The 24,418-nt window shown below is 35.7% G+C and overlaps 1 long non-coding RNA gene across 1 annotated transcript in view; it reads right to left on the bottom strand.

The window, feature by feature from the left end:
- Window positions 1–9,802: 9,802 nt before the first annotated feature.
- The window catches only part of LOC125415234 (uncharacterized), a 43,246-nt gene continuing 28,630 nt past the window's right edge, over window positions 9,803–24,418 (bottom strand). Inside the window, exons 2-6 of the long non-coding RNA XR_007236571.3 lie at window positions 23,543–23,594; window positions 22,204–22,314; window positions 19,872–19,949; window positions 18,125–18,185; window positions 9,803–10,352 (exon numbers count right to left, since the gene is read on the bottom strand). This is a non-coding gene — a long non-coding RNA (uncharacterized LOC125415234). The remainder of the gene's footprint in view (window positions 10,353–18,124; window positions 18,186–19,871; window positions 19,950–22,203; window positions 22,315–23,542; window positions 23,595–24,418) is intronic.

Genomic DNA, 24,418 nt, shown 5'->3' on the forward strand with positions numbered 1-24,418 from the left:
GAGTAAAACTCTAATGTGTATATGTTCCACACCTTTTTTAACCATTCTTCTATTGAGGGGCACCTAGGCTGTTTCCAGGTTCTGGCTATTACAAATAGTGCTGCTATGAACATAGTAGAACAAATGCTTTTGTAGTATGATCGGGAATCTTTAGGGTATATTCCCAAGAGTGGAATTGCTGGGTCCTGAGGGAGGTTGACTCCCAGTTTCCTGAGAAACCGCCACACTGATTTCCACAGTGGCTGCACGAGTTTGCATTCCCACCAACAATGGATGAGTGTTCCCCTCACCCCACATCCTCTCCAGCACAGGATATCATTGGTGTTTTTGACTTTAGCTATTCTGACAGGTGTAAGATGGTATCTCAAAGTGGTTTTGATTTGCATTTCCCTGATCGCTAAGGAGGTTGAGCATGACCTTAAGTGTCTTCTGGCCATTCGAAGTTCATCTGTTGTGAATTCTCTGTTAAGTTCAGTACCCCATTTTTTAATTGGGTTAATTAGAGTTTTAGTGCCTAGTTTCTTGAGTTCTTTGTATATTTTGGAGATCAGACCTTTGTCTGATGAGGGGTTGGTGAAGATCTTCTCCCAGTCAGAAGGCAGCCTTTTTGTCCTACTGACAGTGTCCTTTGCTTTACAGAAGCTTCCCAGTTTCAGTAGATCCCATTTATTCATTGTTTCTCTTATTGTCTGTGCTGCTGGGGTCCTGCTTAGGAAGAGGCCTCCTGTGCCTAAATCTTGTAGACTACTTCCCACTTTCTCTTCTATCAGGTTCAAAGTGGACGGATTAATGTTGATGTCTTTAATCCATTTGGACTTGATTTTTGTGCATGGTGATAGATATGGATCTACTTTCATTTTTTTACAGGTTGACATCCAGTTATGCCAGCACCATTTGTTAAAGATGCTTTCCTTCTTCCATTGTATACCTTTAGCTCCCTTGTCGAAAATTAGGTGTTCATAAGTTTGTGGGTTAATATCTGGGTCTTCTATTCGATTCCATACGTCGACTTCTCTGTTCTTATGCCAATACCAATCTGTTTTCAATACTGTAGCTCTATAATAGAGTTTGAAGTCAGGGATGGTAATGCCTCCAGAAGTTCTTTTATTATATAAGATTGTTTTGGCTATCCTGGGTTTTTTGTTTTGCCATATAAACTTGATTATTGTTCTCTCAAGGTCTGTGAAGAAGTTTGATGGGATTTTGATGGGGATTGCATTAAATCTATAGATTGCTTTTGGTAGAATTGCCATTTTTACTATGTTGATTCTCCCAATCCAAGAGCAGGGGAGGTCTTTCCATTTTCTGGTATCCTCCTCAATTTCTTTCTTCAAAGACTTAAAGTTCTTGTCAAATAGGTCTTTCACTTCCTTGGTTAGAGTAACCCCAAGATATTTTATGCTATTTGTGGCTATCATGAAAGGTGATGCTTCTCTGATTTCCCTCTCTGCTTCTTTATCCTTTGTGTATAGGAGGGCCACTGATTTTTTGGAGTTGATCTTGTATCCTGCCACGTTACTAAAGGTGTTTATCAGCTGTAGGAGTTCTTTGGTAGAGTTTTTGGGGTCACTTATGTAAACTATCATATCGTCAGCAAATAACGAAAGTTTAACTTCATCCTTTCCAATTCGAATCCCCTTGATCTCCTTATGTTGTCTTATTGCTATTGCTAGAACTTCAAGCACTATATTGAAGAGGTATGGAGAGAGTGGACAGCCTTGTCGCGTTCCTGATTTTAGTGGAAAGGCTTTGAGTTTCTCTCCATTCAGTTTGATGTTAGCTGTCGGCTTGCTGTATATTGCTTTTATTATATTTAGGTATGATCCTTGTATCCCCAGTCTCTCCAACACCTTTATCATAAATGGGTGTTGAATTTTGTCAAATGCTTTTTCAGCATCTAGTGAGATGATCATATGGTTTTTTTCTTTCAGTTTATTTATATGATGGATTACATTGATAGATTTGCGTATGTTGAACCAGCCCTGCATCTCTGGAATGAAGCCGACTTGATCATAATGGATAATTTTTCTAATGTGCTCTTGGATTCGGTTTGCCAGTATTTTATTGAGAATTTTCGCGTCGATGTTCATGAGTGAGATTGGCCTGTAATTCTCTTTCTTGGTTGTGTCTTTGTGTGGTTTTGGTATTAGGGTAACTGTAGCTTCATAAAAGGAGTTAGGCAATGACTCTTCTGTTTCTATATTGTGGAATACGTTAAGGAGTATAGGTATTAGCTCTTCCTGGAAGTTCTGGTAGAATTCTGCATTGAAACCATCTGGTCCTGGGCTTTTTTTGGTAGGGAGATTTTTGATAACAGCTTCTAATTCTTCGCGACTAACAGGTCTATTTAGATTGTTCACCTGTTCTTGGTTCAACTTTGGTATATGGTACTTATCTAAAAAAATGTCCATTTCTTTTACATTTTCCAACTTTGTGGCATATAAACTTTCATAGTAAGATCTAATGATTCTCTGAATTTCCTCTGTGTCTGTGGTTATGTCCCCCTTTTCATTTCTGATCTTATTAATTTGCATGTTCTCTCTCTGCCGTTTGATTAATTTGGATAGGGGTTTGTCAATCTTGTTGATTTTCTCCAAGAACCAGCTTTTTGATTCATTGATTCTTTGGATTGTTTTCTCTGTTTCTATTTTGTTGATTTCAGCCCTCAGTTTGATTATTTCCAGTCTTCTAGACCTCCTGGGTGAATCAGCTTCTTTTTTTTCTAGATCTTTCAATTGTGCTGTTAATTCTCCAATGTGTGCTTTCTCCGCTTTCTTTAATTGGGCACTTAGTGCTATGAACTTTCCTCTTAGCACTGCTTTCATAGTGTCCCATAGGTTTGAGTATGTTGTGTCTTTGTTTTCATTAAATTCAAGGAAGAGTTTAATTTCTTTCTTTATTTCTTCCTTGACCCAGGGGTGATTTAGTAGTTGACTGTTCAGTTTCCATGAGTTTGTTGGCTTCCTGGGGGGAGCATTGTTGTTGAATTCTAATTTTAGTCCATGGTGATCTGACAAGACACAGGTAGTTACTAATATTTTTTTGTATCTGTGGAAGTTTACTTTGTTACCGAGTATGTGGTCAATTTTCGAGAAGGTTCCATGAGCTGCAGAGAAAAAGGTATATTCTTTCCTATTTGGGTGGAGTGTTCTATAGATGTCTGTTAAGTCCATTTGATTCAATACCTCCAATAGGTCTCTCAATTCTCTGTTTGGTTTCTGTCTGATTGACCTGTCCATTGGTGAGAGAGGAGTGTTGAAGTCTCCTACTATTAGTGTGTGTGGTTTGATGACCGCCTTGAGTTCTAGAAGAGTTTCTTTTACATATGTGGGTGCCTTTATATTAGGAGCATAGATATTCAGGATTGAGACTTCCTCCTGATGAATTGTTCCAGTTATGAGTATGAAATGTCCATCTCCATTTCTTCTGATTGATTTTAGTTTGAAGTCGATTTTGTTAGATATTAGAATGGCCACGCCCGCTTGTTTCTTAGGTCCATTTGCTTGGAAAACCTTTTCCCAACCCTTTACTCTGAGTAGGTGTCTGTCTTTGTGGTTGAGGTGTGTTTCTTGTAAACCGGCAATAAATTTTAAACACAACAACTAAAGCACAAGAGGGTACCAATGCTTCTCTTCTACAGAGGGACGTAGTAGCAGGTACTATATTATGACTAACATACATTATGGTCTTTGATCCTAAATGCTTTTTTTTTGGTGCTCATAATTCTCCAGAATCCAGAAATCGCGGCCATCAAGGAACAGCAAAGAGAGAAGCACATGGAACGTTTGCAGTCATAAAAATATTAATCAGAGCCGAGCCATGGAGAGGGATGCTTTAAATTATGCAACACATAATTGTTATCTCTGTTGTGATCTCTTTAATAGCAGAAAAGATGACTGGTTGTCAATAGAAGAAAGTGTCTAGACACGTGTATAGAATTTGCCCATGCCAACATCCTGTGATGTAGGGAAAAGACTTGAAACAATGATTTTGGGTGTCAGTGGTGAGATAGTGTATTCATTATTTATGTGTTCGGAGAGCAATCCATGGACTCAGTGAATCTTAGGGCTGTTTTGACAGAAGATATTTGAAGAATATTAGCCAAAAGTGGTGTTTTCAGAATATTAGCCAAAAGTGGTGTTTTCTAATTAACCTATTAAGCATCTTAATTTACTGGTTGTGAACAGATTTTTGGAACAGAACACGGAGCACAGATAAAAAGGGGCCAAGTAATGAGAGTTTATTGATAATACAGGCAAAATGATTGTAACTTGGGATAAATGGTCATTAGTGGGATGGGGAGAAATTCTATACTATTTTGAAAAGTAGATTCAATAGAAATTACATGATATATGGGGTTACTATGAATGAGTAAAGTCATCTCTATATTTAAGGTCAGTAAAGATAACACTGACATTAATTAAGTCTGGAGAATGTTTGACAAAGATCAGACACAGTGAAAGAAGGAAACTGATAGTCTTTGGTCATTTTATATTTTGAAGATTTATCAGACATTTATTTGACAATGCGACATTTGAAGTTGTGGTAGAAGTCAGAAGTAGTGGAGAAAAATTAGGGAGGGGTATGGGCAATCGAAACTATGTTAAAACAATAGTAAAGAGGAGAAATATAAAGATATCAGGAAGATTACAAGAAAGATAAAAAGGAAGAAAAATAAACTGAAGATGAACAATGCACAATAATCAAGGAAATCATAACTGAAATCAGAAAATAGATTTCTAAGCCACAAGAAGAAAGATTAAGAATTCTATAAATAGCAAGAGGAAAGGCCAGCTGAAGGCAGTTAAGGGTGGGACTGGCTCCGCATAGCCCTCTGATTTCATCTCGCATGATTCCTAAAGCTTCCTGAGGTGCCACTGGTCACAGACATAAGCACAGACCCCAGATGTGGCTGGGCCATGGCCCCGTACACGGCCCCTGGCCACAGCATAGGCCTAAATGACATCCTGGCTCCACAGGTGGGAATGGTTCCAGCAGCACTGTGGTCGCCAGATACCTCCAAGACCTCAGACTGTGGCCCCAACCCTCGGCGTGTATGCAGCCATTGGTGCCAATGCAAGAAACGGACTTCAAGTCAGACCCACAGCCGTAATAGGACCAGGGTCCTTAGCTGCGGCTGGTTCTGGATGTTACCACTGCTCCCAGCGGCAGTATGGCCCTAAGACACTAACTTGGCCCTTGATCTTGGGTATCTTCACTGCCTTCAAAGCTAGCAGGAGCATGAGACATCAGCACAGACACTGGCTGCAGTTGGGCCATGGACAATAACATGATTCTCAGCTGCATCTTGAACCCAGATATTGCCCTATCATTGAGTAGCGGAACAGGCTGCTCGCATATGCTTGAATGCAATCCTGGTCCTGGGTCATTAGGTTGCTAGTTTGACCCTGGGTTTCTTTTTGGCATTCGGTGGCAACCGGAGTCATGTGTATCTATATCACTGCCCACTAGAGCAAGAGAGCTGGCCCCTGAACCTGCTAAAGAGATCCCCCCCAACCCTCATCAAAGGCTAGGATGAACCTTCTTCGAGGAGCATGTAGGGGATATAACTTCTCCATGACACCTGAGAAGGATGGCCCAGTGGCAAGATCTGACCTCACTGAAGAACACCCAGGTCCACAACCGAACCTTGGGCTGACTCACCCTAGCATCTCTCCCATCTAGGTCCTACTGAAGCTCGTGATTGGTCCTGCCAAATGATATCCGAAAGATCTGTAAGACACACGATCTCCACTGAGGATGGTTTACCAAAAACCAAAGGCCTTGAATCAACCAATGACTCATTGCAATGGATAATTGCCAATGAAGCTGAGAATAGAATTGGGGTGTATGATGTGAAAACCCCAAAGATTCAGTAAAGAAGGTTGTTTTTTTATTGTGTAGACAATACCCAACATTCATGAAAACATTAGTCATCATTTGATTATATTAAAAACCAAGTCACAACTGACCTCAGCAATTACACTCAGTGAATTGATAGAAAATAATTCAGCTTTAGAGAGTTGAGAAGAGAGTGAAAAAAAGCAAATCTTAAACAAACTACACTTAAGTTCTCTAATAAGAAGTGAACCAGAGCTGAAAAACTCAAAAACTAGACGTGTGGGCAAAAGCTATTTAAAAAGTTCAAATATAGATAAAAATTCTTAACAGCATAATTGAGGTTGATCAAAATGATTGAGTGGGATGGGTGATTCAATGCAGTGTCTTAGAGAATGAAATTTGAAAAAGAAGATTGTTGAGATTTGTGCAGGTAAAGGAAATTCAGAACAACTTGAGTGCTTGACTGCTATGTAAAATAATTGTACCGGAGGAGATAAGCAAAATATCCCTGAATTATACACAATTAGTGTTTCATAATTAGCACAAGAGTCTGGCATGAGAGCTATCCCCTAACTTAATGATTTCAAGATAATATCATTGTGAATACTATTTCTGAAACTGGAAAAAAAATGTCTTATTACAGAAGAACCCATGATTAAACTTTTTTTTTCTCTCTAAGGGAGGGATTCATATTCCCAAGGTCATCTTTTTTTATTTTAGTTATCAACAGTTTTTCCTCCCATCTCTCCTCCCATCCCCTCCCCCACCTCTCTTCTACCTTCACTTCCACCTGTCCTCAGACTCCGTTCATATAGGGAGCCTCGCATGAGAGTCAACAAAGCCTGCCAAGATCATGTTTTACATAAGTGTGTCACATGTAAAATACATGAGAAGGTTTTCCTTGTTCAACTTGTGGAGCTTTAGATATCCTACATCCTAACCTGACATATGTGTGCACGCATAGGTTCTGGAACAGCTTTCCATGCTTTTATTTTATAGCTCATTTGTAAGGAAGACAGTGTCTACATTGTGAAAACAGGCATCCTCTGGGATACTCTAAAAGATGGTAGTTTACAAATGGAAATAAGTACTCTGTTTTTTTCTCCTAGAACATAAAAGGTATGGATTCAAACAAAACTTTATGCTTAAGAAATAATAGTAGATGCCTACTATTTAATATTTGTCTAACTGGCATCCAGATGAACTACCAATCATCTTCAATATATTGCATTCACCAGGAAAGTCATGATTCTTCTAGTTTTTTATCCTAATCATCATTCACTGTACAAACTGTTAAGGATCAGTTGAAGATATTATAGGTGTCACATACACTATATATTAACTAAAACTTCTATTTTCTTGTTGTGGACCAGAGATGTAAACTTACAATGATCCTTTTCTTTTTTTTTCCTGTCATTATTCCATATTCCTTTCTTATTGTCCTCTGTTGGACTTCACTAACTTAAAGCTTTTAACCGATTAATTGTACCCAAATTTAATGCTTGCAAAATCCATGTTATTTTATATTTATTGTGTTTCATAATTTCCCAGTCACTGGTCATGGGATACTGCTGTATTATTTATGTAATCCGCAGACTGTGGATACAGACATTTCATCATTTCTATTTGAAAATATGAACAATTATCAGAGAGCTTGGGGATTACTTTAAGTTCAAGGTATGTATGTTTTTCACATTATAATTTTCAAAGGCAAATATCCCTTAGAAATTCACAAATCTTTTTAAATGAGCAAGCTTATTTGTCATGCATATGATGTCACAGCTGGTCAGATGTATAATCTCAGTGGTTTTAGACTCAGGACAAGCCCCATCCTCTTCCCTCACTATCACTTTCAAAACAAATTGTATTTAAATTATCTGGAGCATAGATCTAGCCTATTTTAATAAAATGATCCATGTTTCTTAGTTATGTAACCTAATTCTTATGCTTAAGTGAGCATGAACTTCTGAATTGAACATTTATTATTAGATTGTATTTTATCTCCAAAAGACAACTTTATCTAGTTCAAACTGATAAGTACAAAAGTAACATATGAAAGCATTGATGAGAATGGACTTTCCTTGATGAGTTACTTCATATTAATCATTCATTCCTAGGCATAGTATACACATATGAATGAGGGAAGTAGTGGGTTATAGATGAATATTGCTTCCTAAGAATCAATTAACACCATAGAATATGTAAGTGAAATCTGGATGAAGAAAATAGTCTATTTTGTCCACATTTTAAAATACTATTTTATTTATTACATTTTCTATAAGTTAAGCGTTTGATTTGAGATACTTTTCTATGAAGAAATATCCGATGTTAATGGAGTTTAAGGCAACATTCATGAAATAAAGATGAGGTTTTGCAGTGTACTTGACATCCTTCCTCAATAGGCACAGCATTAACAGATAACTCGATATTCAAATGTAAGTGACAAACCTGAGCAATTTGCAAATCCACAAATAGAGGCATTGAGGGAGTTCATTAGAGCATTGTGCATCTTTGCTTCAGCTAAGAAAATCATTGCACATAAAAATAATTCTCTTTAAAACATCGCCACACATTTTCAACAGTCACTCAGCAAATTATCATTTCTGTTCTTTATATAGGATGATAATGCCACTAGCTAAGATAATGACAGTCAATTTCCCACTTTAATCTTTTTAATTGTATTCATTTTTCTTATACTGTCTAATCCTACTCAGTGTGAAATATGCAAGCAAATCTCTGGATTAATGTCTTAATTACAGTGTTGGTTAATGTTTCTAGGTAGATGAGTCCTTAGTTTTGAATGCTACTCTTTAAACCTGAGAAGGAAAAGATCAGCTTCCTTTGGAGTAGATGATGTAGTTTCCTGAGCTATTAATTCTGACAGACATGCCATTTTCGAGGCAGGAATGAAGTCCATTCATGAACTTGACAAGGCTGATTGTTCCTCCCATAGTCCCTGCTTTGCTGAACTGCTGAGCAACTGTGGATTGCTTTCCTGACCCCAACAGACTCTGAAGCTGAGAATATCCCAATTCCATCACTCTAGTCATTAGATAGCATTAGTTTATGGAGCAAAGATTCAAAGCATTGCAGATTTTTCCAAACCAATAGTTCTCAAAGTTTTGAACCTTACACAAAGGCAGTTATTGCCCTATTTCTTGTGCCAGCTACTGAGCTTAACCTGGAGCCCTGTACAGGCCCCAACATTATGATCCTTTAAGGAAACAAGAGTCAGTCCCTTTTGTGTTTTCCTTTTTACTCTAAGTAAATTAAGGAGTAAGTAAATTAAGTAAACTATACTCCTTCAGGTATAGTAATACCCTTAGGAACCTTGAACTTTCTCGACAAGTGATGAGAAACTCAGGGACATTGGATTTTTCTTACAGAAAACTTTAATAATTCCATTTAATAAATGGAATTACTTTTTATTATTTAATTATTTAATCTAATTATTGCTTAACAGCTGACTTCTAAAATCATGAAACATTTAGCAATCATCTTGTATGCCATCACACAGCTGGGATATTGGTCAGATAGTATTTCCATCAGACAGTGATGTCACAAAAGGATTATTTCATAAGTTTACAGCATATTTTTTGTTGGATGGCTTCTAGTATATATAGTCAGAGTTTTGAGAGAGTCACATCATATTTCTTTATTTTGTCATAGGAAAAACAATAACTGGAATTTACTAAATACTGTTTTTCTTTCCCTCACAGATAAAATATAAGTTCCAGAGCTAAACCAAAATGAAGAGGATAATTCCTTTGGAATGCACAGTCACCCACCTAAAAATAATTGCCCTTAGTTTCTAAAAAGTTAGAATACTTATTTCTTAAGACATCTTATTATTAAAAATTATACTAATGTTAAAGATAACTATATTTTGGCTAATGTCAGTGATACGAATATTCTTGTAACGAGCTTCTCCCCCAGCATAAATAGTTCCAGTCAGACCAGATTAGACTGAATCTACTCCCATGTTTACTGTAGCACTCCCAGATGGCCAGAAAAGCATAGTGGGAAAAAAGAGAGGAAGGGCCCACACAAAACCCAAAATCATGTGTTCTTTTTCTGAACAGCAGCCTGTGGCCTGTGGGAGTGGTCCTGACCATCTCTGGAGAAGGGTCAGTGCTTGTCGGGCTTTCCGGAGGTGTAGTCCAGACTAAGTCAATTCCCGAGGGGATGGGGCTTGAGATAGATCTTTCTGTTCCTTTGGTGCTCCATTGGTACCCGAAGAAAGAATGCCAGGGGCTGAGGTTGATGCTTCCAAACATCCCACAATTCTTCGACATAGGGGTGTCAGAGGACTAGGGTCTCAGTTTCAATCAAATCCCAGACTCCTTAGATAAAGGGGTGTCAGCTCAAGACTACTTCCTGTGAGTATTGGGCCATGTGAGAAGAGGAGATCCGGGAGGTGGGCTCACGCTCAGCGAGGAGTGGCATTCAGTTTACTGTCATCCTGGAGTCCTCAGGTAGCTGCTTTTTGAGGGAGATCAGAAGACAGGTGGCTAGGAGAAAAAAAGATTGTTATTAATGGTCCTACAAATGGGAAGTCATTAACTGTCAGAAGTGTCCTGGTTGTAGAGGTGAGGCTCAGGTTTATATTAGATACAATCAGATTTTATTTGGTAGGTGTCCTTGACCCAGGATAGTTGGTATTGATGGTGAAGTCCCAGGAGCTAGTGCAGGTTTTTGGCGTTGTCTGGAGAGTATTTTGTGAGTCAGAATTGACCCAGGCAGCAGGAGTGACTTGTAAAATATGCTTGAAACTAGCTGGGGTTAAAATAGGCATACTGCTTTTAGGATAGACCTGAAACCTTAATCCTGGACTATGAAGCCTGTTAAAGATTCACTCCTGTCAGTATTTTAGCAGGAAATTTAACAAATGAAGTAATGAGCTACCAGTACCTTTAGTGATCAAATGTCATTAGACAGATCTGGGAAGGATAAATGTGTAGAAATGAGATAGCATTTTTAGCTATGCAGGCAATCCCAAATCTCTTTCCAGTCTAATGACCTCAAACTGAAACTGTGGTGTAAAAGGTTCTTCTGTCTATGTGTTGCCTTCATTAGTTGAATAAAGAAACTGCCTTGGCCTTTTGATAGGGCAGAATTTAGATAGGTGAAGTAGACCAAACTGAATACTGGGAAGAAGGGCAGTGTGGCAGGACACCATGATGCTCCTGCCCAAGATGGATGCTAATTAGACTCATGCCGGTAAGCCACAGTCAAGTGGCAATACACATTAAGAGAAATGGGTTAGATCAAGATGTGAGAGTTAGCCAATAGGAGGCTAGAGCTAATGGTCAAGCAGTGATTTAATTAATACAATTTCTAAGTGGTTATTTCGGGGCTAAGCTAGTTGGGAGGCCAGGACAGAACAAAGCCTCCCACCCCCGCTCCTCATACTACAAAACTGGAAAACAAAAATGGAAGAAAAATATAAGTGAGTTTATAAATTTATCTTCTGATGTCCAGATACTCACTCAATAAGTCTGCCTTCTTTATATACATACTCAGATTATTGAAAAAATATCACTAAGAGAATATTTTTATGTTTAGTCAACTTAACACTGCATAGTAATAATTTTCAGCCTATTAAATAATATTACACAACGATTATAAAATACTAGAACTATTTTTCTAAAATTTATCTGTGGTCATATTGTATCCCTTCACTTAAGCTGTTTAGAGTATGACAGATCCATGAATGGCTCAATCTTCACTTTTTATTCAGACAAAAGCAAGTTCAGTACTGCCAGAAATTACAAGAACAATTCATTTGGATATTTGTTCATGTCTCATATTTCTATTTCAAACCAGCAAAATGTCTCTGTGACTTTTAAATACTGCACTTATTGTGGTTATTGGCAGAATCTTGATTATGTTTCAGATATTCATATGTTAATCTAGGTTGGTTAGTGTCTAACTAATTACCAAAACCCAAACATGTAGCCTATTACCAAGAAGCAATACTGTAAATATCAGATAAGACTATCTCTCTATATCTATATCTCTATTATCAGCTTGTATCATTATCATTCATTATAACTGTTTAAAACATTTTCTTTCTTGAAATTTGTATAAATTCCTGATCATATATTTTGCCAGTTAAATATCTACTCTATGGTACTTTAATTGGCAGATGTCTCTGAATTTTATCATCAATAAGTCTAAATTATTTGCATTTGTCTCTAATTAAAACATTTTAGCAAAATTACAGCATTTCTTTTAAGATAAGAAAGCTTTACTATCCCTTCTCTTTAGGGTTATGGTAGGATACAATTTTCATTCATCAATAAGTTGAAGAGTACACCTTAATGAAAAGCATAGGACTCTGAAATTGACAATGTTCAAAGAAAATTACCTAAGAATGATACTCAATTAACAGTCTAGCGCTCATAGATCTGTTGGGTTAGAAGACTAGGTTCATATGTCGAGTCTTCCTCCACAATGCCTATGCTACTCCCAGGTTACAACATTTCTCAAACTGTCCTAGCCTAGTAACATGGGTCTCTAAGTTAACCATGCAGTTGAGAATGTTTTCAAACACAAATTGATCATTTCTATTCCCCCTTTGAATGATAGACCCGTATAAAGAGATTTGCAGATATGGTAGAATTACTAAAGTTAGATGCAATGTACAATTTTATTACGGGTGGATTTATTGATCAAAATGTGAATAAATACGTAAAGCAAAGAAAAATGTAGAGGACACAGAGTCATTGTGTCTTACTCAAGAGGATGTCAAAGGTATCTTCAGCATGTTGCTAAAAATAAAGAGGATCCCCGTGACTACAGGGCAAATTTGGAAGCAAACCATCCAGACAGGGTGACTGAGCACCAGGAGTTGCTCAGGAACACAGGTGCTAGTAACCTGTGAGACTTTTTTTTTAAGTTGAGGTAAATTTTTTACTTTAACATACACGGAAATAAAAGAGCTTCTAGAAACATAAAATGTATTTCAGTTATATAGGAAAAGATTGACATTGTAAACGTATAGTTCATGCATCTCAACCATAGATCATAGATTCAGTCACAATGATCAAGATTCAAGGTGTATGAAGCATACAGTTGACTAAATAAACAAATGTCTATGTCATAAGAAGACTGGGGTTAAAGAATACATGTACATATTTATTTTTACTGTACATTATTTTTGTGTTTCATTAATATTCTTCATTAATACATGTTTAATACTATACTATCAACTCTAGGCACAATATCTCTTAAGGCTGAATAGCAAGACACAGTTCCAAAATAATTTTGAATTGTAATAAGACTATAACATCTAGCTTTAAATATGCTGAGTGACTGACTATATTAGCTGCACTTTTAAATAAAGGACATGACATAGAGATCAGAGGAAACGCTGAATTAAAAGTGATTGCTTTTAAATGTCGGGAAGGTGTAATTTGGTTTTAGAAATTGTGATTCAAAGAAAAGCTGTAAGTGCTTGCACAGTTTTTTAGCTGAGAGAATCAATCGCATAACCCTTAGTGCAAAGGTCGATCCCTCCACATGATCTGTATTCATTCAAGGTGTTCAACACCTAAGACCTCTTTAAATTAATTCCCCAGGCTAGATGTTTTTGATCCCACTGCTGTAGAAGAATTTTGAATTCTAGTCTTACAGGACTGCAGCTTAGAGTTATGAATTCTCGGGAGGGACTTTCATTCTACAAACATGAGCAAACTGGAAAACTGCTGAATATCACCTTTTAAGAATAGATTATTTTTTAGTTTCTTTAACACTGAAATTTTTATATGAGTTATTATTTCAGATCTCTACCCTTTCACAGAAGGAAAAGAGATTTTACTTCTTCCTTTCATTGCAACCATTAGACCAACACTTCCTTAGGCAGATGCCCTCGGGGCAGCAATGTGTTCAGTACACTCTTGCTGAAATGAATCCACGCTCCTGGTTCACTTCTGTTCTCTGCTTGCTTAATGCTTTCGCTACTCCAAAACTCTATCTCATATATCGCACCTACCAGTTAAAATGTTTTATAATGGCTCTATTGTGATAAAATTCAGATTGAGGTATCATTTTAAGTTGTTTAATTGCAGGCCATTTTTTGATATTTAAATTCACATGTTAACATAAATAGTGACCTTTATTTAAGATACTGTATTTTCTCCTTAGAAGTATGTTGTCCTTTCTTGCTACATAATTTATCGTGCATACAACTGTCTAGAATGGTGATCTAAATTCCTGTTCTTTCACTATGCTTTCATCCCCATCCTTTTAAGCCTACTCCTTGGGATTTTATTTAGCTTAGTTCAAGACATTCTCTGCTTGTGTCTCTCCTCTTACAGTTTCAGTTCCATGTCCACTCTTGCTTTGTAAGTGTTCCTTGCTGTATCATTCTATTTTTGCCTCGTACATGTTATATTTTCTGATACTACGGAGGATATTAGAAAATGTGGTGTTTTAGTTTTAATTATAGCACTTGGTATACCGAGGCATGAGGGTATCTTTAAGATCAAGGTCACCTTTGGCAACAGAGTGACTGCCATGGAAATTGGGCTACAGTTTTAGAACCTGTTTCAGAACAACAGAAGTATGAAGAGTGTGGAATTTCTAATTTAGGGTGGTTTGGGCAGCAAGCAAGCATGGACTGAGCTTGTTAGAGGAATTTTTTTTTATTTCCTTCAGCAATTCATCAATCCTCTTCACAACTAGCTGACATCTGAAGTGTTGTTCAGGTACAAAATAATGTGAGCCCTGATCTTTAGCCCCATCATTGTATCACATCATTCCAACTGGCCATAACTTGTTCAACCCGACAAAACTCTTGTCAGATTAGGGTATAACTGGAAGCCAGGGTTCATCCTTTCACTGAATATAGGTTGAAAAGAATCCTTGAGGCTCGCCTTTATCCATGTTTATAACTACAGGATGATTCAAACTCTGTAAATGGAAAATCAACAGTTTTTGTAATACATGATTGCAATAGCTCTGCCTTTGCCTGAACATGACAATTCATAACCCTCTTCTCTGTTTTCTAACTTTTACATTTTTTTTCAATCCCTTTAAGGTTCCTGTATGTTTAGATCAGTTAGTACAAATTTCTTGTTCAGTTTGGAGGATTCATAAGACACTTATTCTCAACCTTCAGTTTAGTCAAGGCATTTACTGATATTCACTAGAATATCTGTTTAAACCATTACACCTATGTATATTCTTTCATAAATATCTAGAAGCCAGTTGTATCTAATTTTCAATAATAATAAGTTCCTAGATGGGACTATGATTTTTCCCAGCTACATAGACTTTTAAGCACATATATAGTACCTTATAGAATTCCCGGCAATGAAGCAGGTCTCAAGTCGAATCAGAGAACAGCTGGTTAACCCCATAACAGTGATGGCAGTATTTCCCAGGTACTTATTGCCTGACAAATTTATCTCATTGATCACAGGATTATGAACTGAGTGGATCTTTGCTTTTTCCCTCCAGAAGTTTTCATGGTAACTTTCTGGATTGTAATATCGACCTTGTAAATAAAAAAAACTTCTAGTTTAATTCCAGTTTGCTTTCTCTAAATCATTCATCTAAACTTATCATTGAGTTCTGATGGACAACCCAGAAGAATCACAGGAACAATAGTAACTTAATGTTCTCTGCAGACAAATTGAAAAACTACTCGGAATAACATTTCTCCATACAGCTTCTTGGGCATGCTTAACATTCTCCTCAGTTCACAGTAATCATTCCAAAATGGTCATAAATTCACAAAATTGTATTTATCATAGAGAATTTTTTCACCTTTAATTATGAGAATATTTTTTTCTGGTAATGTCTTTGACATTGACAGCTATATTCATTTCACAACTTGAATCTCTTCTATGGTTTACAGTGGTTCTTTTTCTGGAATTGACTTTGTGGGTCAAGTACTGACAGCCCAGTTACAATAGAGTAGACTGAAAGATGAATGTAGCTTCCTAGTGATTCTTATTAGGGACAAGTCAAATGGACTGTGTACCATCTGGAGACATTGTCACATGATCAGTGTGGGAAGGGGTTTACTGCTGAAAGCAGGCAGGGTTTGGGCAGCATATGGAGGAGAATGTAGAAAGATCTACCCAGTAGGGAGGTTCATAAACATTTCCAGTGTTGGGCACTGTAAGGAAGCGGAAGGAAGAGGTGATGGTCAACAGCTTGATAGATACATAGTCTGGGGAACAGTGGGACTTGAGTTCAGGACCGTAAAGAGGAGTTTCTTCTTGCACTATTGTTGAAACAGTGATATCATAAGATGCTGTTCCTTCAAATGTGTATGTGTAGTATGTGTGTGTATAAGTTTCTTGAGAAGTTTATTACATTTCTTCAGTTTTGGTGTTTATAAAAAATAGATTTAAATGTGAATATTTAGAATTATGGAATCTGAGATACAGTTATAACTGAGGCTACTTCTTTTACTTTAGAAACATATATGTTTGTGTTTGTGTGTATGTATATGCATATATGTGTGCCTATGGGGCTATAAGAGTGTGGATGGTGGTTTATAGTATAGTAGTACCTTTGAAAGCTCCAATTCAGAATGAATAAAATCATACATGGTACCACGGTAAAACTACTAAATATTGCTGATGATAAAAGTATGATTTATGTGGCTGATGTAGTTGGTCGAAAATAATATACTTAGAGAACTAGGAAGTTGACCTTTGTTCCAGGAGGAGAGTGTAATAGAAACAGTAGTAAGAGTCAAGTGCGGACTTATTTCGGGTGAGCCATTACATGACTTTTCTCAAGAAGAAATGGTTTAGGTCAAGAGTCAAAGAAAATGGTTACAGTCTTATTCAGAATGTATATATAAAGGATGGGGAATAAAAGGTAAGTTCTATAAATTACTAGGGTTCTCTGATTTACTTTGAATTTAGTTTGTTGGGAAGATTTTTATTTTTTTTCCTTACTATGAGCATCACAGAATCAGTTGAATGAGTTAGGGTTGTGGGTCCTTTTCTCAGGAAGAATATATCAATAATTACTGAGTCATTAATTTCTTGATAAGTAATAATTTCTTGTCATTTTTTTGGAAAATTCTGTTGCTGGAAAATCATATAGTATAACATTTTATGCTAATGTGTGAGAAAGACCAGAGTCCACACAGTCATCGGTTCTTTATTTATGTTGAGCATCATAATACTTATTCCAGAATAGCAGCACCTAGATAAGAACTACCTAGAAGCCTAAGGTACAATCAAATAGGATGCTGTTGTTGGTGGAAGACTCTGTGATGTTGATGAATATATAAAACTAGAAAATAATGAAGCTAAGGTCAATACAAGCCAGCAGAGAACAGAGATAATGAAAGTAATTAAAGTTCCAAAATAAGATGCCTTTAACTTTATCTCATACTGCCCTATGTAGTATATATTCAGACAGTTTCATGGTGCATATTTTCACTTATCATGTTTATCTAAAGCTATTTGGAGCTGATCATTTATTGTTTGGAGTATATCTCCTACTATATATCCCTCGGTTTCTCTTCATCACCACTTCCCAAACACTATCAGACACTTTTGTTTCCCTCAGAAAACTTTGTTTATGATTTAAAGTCAATTAGTTGTACATGTGTTGATTTGAATAATATCCTTCATAGGCTCATACATTTGAACACTATCTGAGTCTAATTGGTGCAGCCTTAACGTTACAAGAGGTAAGTTTTAAACAATTTAAATTCTCTCTCCAACGTCTAGCTAACCCTTGGTTTCATGCTTGCAGCCAGAGATGTGATCTGTCTCAGTTTCTTGCTGCTTTTGCAGCATTTTCTGATGCTTTCTCTCCTGTGTCTGCCAGGTTGGATTCTCATTCCTTTGAGTTAATATTTCCAAACTGAGCACTTGCTTCTATAAGTTGTTTCTGATCATGGTATTTTATCATTGTAACTGTCAGGGACCAGCCTCAACCAAAATACTTCTTGCCAAGATAGTGGTGTGGGGATTTAGAAAATATTAGTAAAGAATATGAAGACGTGAATGAAAATAATAAAACGAAGAAACATGGAATAGAATCAGGATGGAAATCCAGTGAGTACTGAAATTTGCCCATGTTTAATTTCTGATTGCTTTAAATACCCCAGATCCCAAAAAGTAAGAGTAAGAGGAAAAAACTGTATTAACTTGATACAAGGAAATGAACATACCAATTGAAGATCACAGGCTACATCCATAGTTAAACATTCTGTTGCTAGAACAAAACAAGTCACACTCACACTCTAAACCAAAACATTCTGTTGGCTAACCACTCCCGGGGTGAAATCCAATGTTATTACCATAAAGGAACTGGATCCTTAGAATTTCTTTTGATGTAGAAACATATCTTCTTCTTTCTTCCTGAAATACAAGGTCAGGATATTAGCTACACCTGTTGACAATAACCTTGAGAGAGCAGAACTCTCTGGCCTAAATCTAGGTGGGACCTTTGTTTGAGGTAGAAAGGTAGAAACACAATAACCTTGAAGGACTAGAGGTAAGTTCCAACTCTCTGACCTTTGATTAACTTGGAAATAGGTTCACATTTTCAGGCATACACATGTAGCTGAAAATTAACTAACACAATACATATGTGGCTTTCTCTACCATTGTCAGTTAATTACCTAGTTATAAGGAAGCATAGGTCTCAAGAGTCCTCCCCTAGATCAGTGTGTTTACTGACTATAAGGAGGACAGAGTATACAACATAATTTTCAAGTACTTCTTTTTCTAAAAGAAAAGGGATTAACATCTTCACAAGCTGAATTTCACACAATTTTAAGAGGTAGTGGTGAAGGAGAAAGGAAAGCACTTTTTGAACCTAGCTAAAAGTGATGATTATTTTATATTTATTTGATGATCAATAAAAGACGTTCTTTCCATCAAATGTAGAGCCTCCTCATAGTAGGACATCATATCTCAGGCTATTATAGTCGCTTTATTTCATGATGTATTGGGGGAGAAAATGGCTTGCATATCAAGAGCTATATCAGGAGACAGTCAAGAAAATAATGTAAGAAAATAGCCTTGGCCTCTAGAAAAAAACAAAAATATTATAATAGCATTAAGGTACTTCTGTTCCACTCTCTGGTATTAACAGATAAGATAAATACATGACATTATTTTATTAAAAACCCATATAGGCTTTTCTGTAAGAATTTTTTTTAAAAGTCAGTGGTAGTTGTCTGATGTAGACTTCAAATCCACAATTGTTAAATCTTAGGTGGATTTGAAAAGAAAAGATTGTGATGCAATAGGATATACAATTTGATCTCCAAACCTGTGCAACTAGTTAAACCAGACTTTAGGATTGGCAAGGATGAATGCCTCTTGAATTTCACTGGTCAATTTCAGCAGTTTACCAGTGAAGAGGATCTTTTGGTAACTGATGTTAGAATGGGCAGCTGATAGTGAAGAATGGAATTTGTTAAATTTAATATTATAATATAATTGAATACACTTTTCTGATGTGCTTGACTAAGGTGAACAAAAGAATATAATTGATAGAGTACATGTCATAATCCACTTCATTTGATGTAAAAAAAATGGAATTTCTCATGAAACATACTCTTGTTCCTTGTGTAATAGAGCGTGCATGCATATGATAGAAAAAAGCAATATGACAACAATAAGACAGACATCTAGGCTTTCTCCCAATGTTTTACATGTAAAATTGAATTTCTTTATATTATCATGCTTTTTAAGTCTTAGAAAGGAAATATCACTCTAATAAAGGTAGGTCAAACTTGAGGACACTAAGTGATTTTGAAATTCAACCATCAGAACAAGGAGAGGTTTTATTTTTGTTTTTAAAACTTTCTTCAATTATTTTATTTGAATAGTAGCCTATTTATCTACAAATACATTCATAATTTGAAAACATGATAAGGACACCTAATGGATATCAATACCATACAATAACTTAATCAATCATAGAATATATTTCACCATTTCAAAATATGTATAAGAAAAAATAATGAAAGGCAGGCTTATTTTGGTTCAAAGGTTTAGAGATCCCAGGTCTGGTTTTGGATGCCTTTGACTCACATCTTGACGCAGGATGGTATGATAGACCACATGGCACATAAAATTGTTTTCTCTCCCATCAGTGAGAAGAAGAGAAATCTGGAAAGAGAAAATAAGATAAACAAGGAATCAGACATAATTTTCAAAACAAAGCCCTAATGATCAGTTTCGTCCAGCTAGCCTACAATTCCCTAACATCGATTTCCTCAACTCTTCAAGAATGCTAGCAGTTGAGGACCAAGTGTTCAACCTATGAAACTTTGGTGGACTATTCATATCTAAATTTTACCACTGCTTTTTGTATAACAATAGTTGTCGATGTGACACATGGGATAGTTTCTGGTGCTTAACTAGCTTAAACAATGGCTGATAATAATAATGATTTAGTTGTACTCTAACTACTGCTTCACTTCAATCAAATGAAGAGATATCTCTACCTAAACTGACCTCAGAGCTCAACACTAATACCTGTCTACTACCATGATCCTGAAGGTTCATTGGTTTCCACAAGGGAAAAAACAGCCAAGATTATTCACCTCCATCTTCCTCTTGTCTTTAGAAAGAATCACAGAGGATGCCATTCACTACAGTTTTTATCTAAGCTGTTTCTTCCTCTTAATTTCTTTTCTCAACAACAGCAACAACAAACCCAGGACTTTTCACTTTTATTTTCTCAGAACCAATGGAACTTGTCACTAGATTGTCAGCTTTTCCTTGTCTCCAGACTGTGCATGTATGTACTAGGATATTTACAATTTAGTGCATTTTCGGGCATATTGCTGGTTCTGTCTTTCATGTTACATTGGACAAGTGCCCAGTACCGACATCATTTCCAAACTTCTTATTGAAGAGGATTTTGTTAATTTATTAACTGAATATGCCTATAGATTTCTCAGCTTTATAGAAATCCATTAACACTCACTCTTATCAAAACATAAACAGATACATCTTTACGAAAGTGGGAAAGAAATTTAATTATCCCCACATGCTTTTGCAATCGAAACCTTTAACCACTTATTTCTGTTCCCTTTTCATGGCTTAGTTTGTTCACTCTCATATTTCACTTTCAGCTTAATTTCCTGCACCTCAAAGTCAGGCATAAAATATACTATAAGTATAATCATGCTTGATAAAAAAGCATTTCAATTTCTTGCTTCAACATATTTTAATCTTGTCATCATTTAAACAGAAGCTGAATTTTCAACCACCTTCAATCAGAATACTTATCTTTGTTTTTTCTGTGGTGGAGACAGGGAATTAATATTACCTATTTATGTTAAAAACAAGAGAAATTGCTTTTTATACATCATTACAAAAGTAGTTGCAAGTCTTAATTAAGTACTTTTGATTTTGAACTTGGAGGGCATCCAATCCATGTAAACAATCATTGCTAGTTCCTATCACTAAACATATTTCTGAACCTAATTATTTTTTGCTTTGAAAACAGATTCTCCTGGCCAGAGCTCAGTAAAGGGAAATGATTTAGAACAGTTGAAAACAGAGCTCTGTGATGAATGTGAGGAAAAAGAAATTAATGTGACCATTAAACTGTATTTTTTAAAAAAAATACCTTTTTGTATCTGCAATGGAAAATTATTATGATGTTATAGCTTTTAAAAAAATTTCATCAACTTTGTTCGTTTATAAAAATAAACTACTGTTAAGAGGAGGAAGGAGGAAATGGTAATGGTAGGAGGGCTTACATATCTCTTAAATTAATAGACTCTGATCCTCAAGTAATTTATGATACCTTTTATTCTGACATAATTTGGACTAAAGAAATGGCCATGTCATGCCAAAAAATAACTCACCAAATTCTAGTCTACCATTTGTCAATATAGTTAGTAATGGAGTAGTTCCAAAGAGTAAAGAATTTATTTAAAAATATGACCCTAAAATAATATCAGAAACAAATAAAGAAAAATAATATAGTTATAGTGATCCTTTTATTATATTGCTTTGAGATATATATTGGTTTCTTAGAAACATGGTTCCTATCGGTTTCTTAGAAATATGTACTTGATGTTTCTAACGTATTTCTAACATGGTGGGCAAATGCATATCACAACGCACACCACAGCCTGAGAACATGAAAATTATCTATGGCTTCTGTATTAGAACCTAACTATATTTCCTTTCCCAGTGATTTTCCCTACTACCTGGTTGCAGATTATATTTTTGCTCAATATGTAGTTCACCAGCTTGCTGATGTGGGAAATCAGTAAATATTATATGGTTAATGCATTTACTTCTGGCATTTACTAAATCAGGGAATGGATTTTAAAATTTTTTATCAGACATTTACACTTCTGCTTTTTCAAGAAATATTTGAGACTTGTTAAAGAAATCTCACCTCAGAGCATCTAGTTCATGAAAGTCTGATTCCAGAACTTCAGCAGAGTTTCGTGCAGAGCCAAGTTCATCATGCTGTGCAAATAGCATATAGGGGTTTGTCTTCTTATGTCTGGATATAGAATAAAAACATCTGTTAAGTATAAACCATTAGATTAAAAACAGGAGAGTTCACAAGGTTTATTTGCATTGATTCTTGTTTGGGGGAAGAAAACTGTTTCCCTCTGTGTTTTGTAGTGATGGTCTCATTTAAAAGTTTTGGTTTACGGAGTCTATTTTTATTAATTTTATGTCTCCACTCTTTTATTAATATTCTTGACAATGTTATTCACATAATGATCTAATGCACCCCAAATATTCTTCCAGTCATATGCATGGCAGCAGTAAATTACAAGTAAAATTTGAACATGAATATTGGTAACATAACTAATATATTAAACTTTAAACTCTATACTTTTAATGATTATTCCAATTTTATTTTGGCAGCAAAATAAACAATGAGTTGTCATAGCTTACAAAAAGTAATGTCAAATTTGAGATTTGTTCTTTAGCTTCCATATAGTTTCCCTATAAGAATTCTCTGTCGTTGAGAAAACTTAAAGAAACTGATGTTCAGGAAAATTTGAATATTCATTCTCATATTTAGTTTCAGGTATTATTTTTTCTTATTAACAGTTTACTAACATAAAAATTATAACTAAGATTTATTTTATATATTGAAGTGAAAAGAAAGATCTTCCAAAGAAGCTATGAGTTTTAAACCTTACCCACTATCAATTTATTCATCAAAATGATTTTAAGTTAGAAGAATATTTTCTTCAGTGCTTGACACGATCAACGTCATGACAGGCCTTGGTTGCAGCCATTGCAATGAAACAACTTGAAATACAGAGTAGATATGATAATTTCAATGAGTCATACTCTCCATAGAATCAAGTGTTTGAACATTTGGTGACTGATTAGGGGCACTATTTGGAAAGATTATGAAAGCTCTAGAAGGTAGATGCTTGAGGGAGAAAGTGGACCATGGAAGTAGGTTTTTGACGTTTATTACTGTGTCATATTACCAATGTACTCTTTGTGTTCATGTGTGAAGACGAGGCCATTATCGTCCAGCTTTTCCTCTGGATACTTGCTTACATTTCTCCCCTACCATTTGGACTCTCCTTCAGGAACCATAATCCAAAATAAACTTAAAAGCCATTTTGTTCATGGTGTTTTACTTCAGTAACAGAAAGTAACATAATATTGTTTGATTATGACAATTATCCTTCAGAGAGAAAGGATATTAACTTTCTCTCTGAAGAGCCACCTGACCTTTTACAAAGCTCTCCCCTTACCTTATCCGAATCTCCAGTCACCATTCCTCAAGTCCATAAGGTGGATCATTACCTGGAATGAGAACTGTTGATAGTGGGCTTTGTATAATTTATCCAAGTTCCTTCAAGACTTGCAATAAACTCATTAATTTTACAAAGCTACTTTTGACAGAATCTTACTTTGTTCTCTCTCTCTCTCTTTCTCTCTCGTAGACTGATTTATCTTATCTTTCATTTTTTTATTTGAAAAGGCACACCCTAAAATAAAGTCATTTCCATCATTAGCTTGCTTTAATATGATTTTTGCTTCAATATAAATAAGACTCTGTAAACAGATATTATAAGTAGAATATATGAGTAATGATATGAATTACTTTAAAATGTTTTTCCTTGTTCTTGAGAATACATAATGAAATATCTAATGCCATTTTCCTTTTCCTATGGTTTCACAAATTTCTGTCCTCAACATGACCCCTTTCAGATGAAAAAATTTACTTACTTCATAGCAAGTACCAAGTAATGAGCTCTGTCATCGTCTACTCTTTTCTACTCAACAGAGGACCTATTGTTATGGCATCTATCTTCCCCAAATAATTTATATATTTTAAAATATTAAGTATGGAATGTAATGTGTTTTCACAAATGTCTATACTTACTTAATTGCTGCAGTCACACTACAGAATTTGTGCATTGCCATACACATACATCTTAAAAGCTTCCTTCCTTGTCTGACAAAACACATTTGGAACATTTTCAGCCATTATTTCTTCAAGATTTTTCCCGATTTTTTAAAAATTATCTTCTCATCTTAGAATACATTTTCTTATATATTATCTGATTTAATTGTCACATGGTTAGTGAGATCTTTTTATTGGTTTTGAAATTCTATTCTGCAGT

The sequence above is a fragment of the Myodes glareolus genome, chromosome 19 (genome assembly GCF_982192425.1).
Source record: "Myodes glareolus chromosome 19, mMyoGla1.1, whole genome shotgun sequence".
NCBI lineage: Eukaryota > Metazoa > Chordata > Mammalia > Rodentia > Cricetidae > Myodes > Myodes glareolus.